The sequence below is a fragment of the Pteropus alecto genome, unplaced genomic scaffold, assembly GCF_000325575.1.
Source record: "Pteropus alecto unplaced genomic scaffold, ASM32557v1 scaffold43, whole genome shotgun sequence".
In the NCBI taxonomy this organism is placed as follows: Eukaryota; Metazoa; Chordata; class Mammalia; order Chiroptera; family Pteropodidae; genus Pteropus; species Pteropus alecto.
In genome coordinates, this window is record NW_006435764.1 from 4,562,267 (window position 1) to 4,562,625 (window position 359).

The following is a 359-nucleotide window of genomic DNA, read 5'->3' on the forward strand; positions in this document are numbered from 1 at the left end:
CCCCCGCCCCAACTCCCCTGGGATGGCAACAAAGTCACAGTTCTCCGGGTTCTGTGTTCTTACCACTCTTAGGTCCTCTGGGAGGTGCCTAGAGAAATGAGTCACACTTCTTTTTCTTTTGCTTTAGGTATCGCCTGCCCTCTGGGAACTGACAGACACGGAGGGTAAGCCCTGCGCCTGAGTCCGGGTCAGTGGGATGCATGCAGGTCGTCAGGAGCGGCCGTCGGTGTTAGCAGTCCGGGCACGTCCGTCGTCAAGCTCAGTAAATCAAAGGGCCGAGCTCTGACTTTTGGGAAATAGAAGCAGTCGTTTTCTGTTCCCGGTCTCTCTCGGTTTTCACAGGGAAGTGACATCTGAGG

The 359-nt window shown here is 55.4% G+C and overlaps 1 protein-coding gene across 8 annotated transcripts in view; it reads left to right on the forward strand.

The window, feature by feature from the left end:
- The window catches only part of PC (pyruvate carboxylase), a 93,709-nt gene that overhangs the window by 4,477 nt on the left and 88,873 nt on the right, over nt 1–359 (forward strand). For all 8 annotated transcript variants that reach the window (XM_015588871.2, XM_015588877.2, XM_015588875.2 and 5 more), the window contains one exon: nt 128–164. The gene's annotated coding sequence lies outside the window, so the exon portion shown is untranslated. The remainder of the gene's footprint in view (nt 1–127; nt 165–359) is intronic.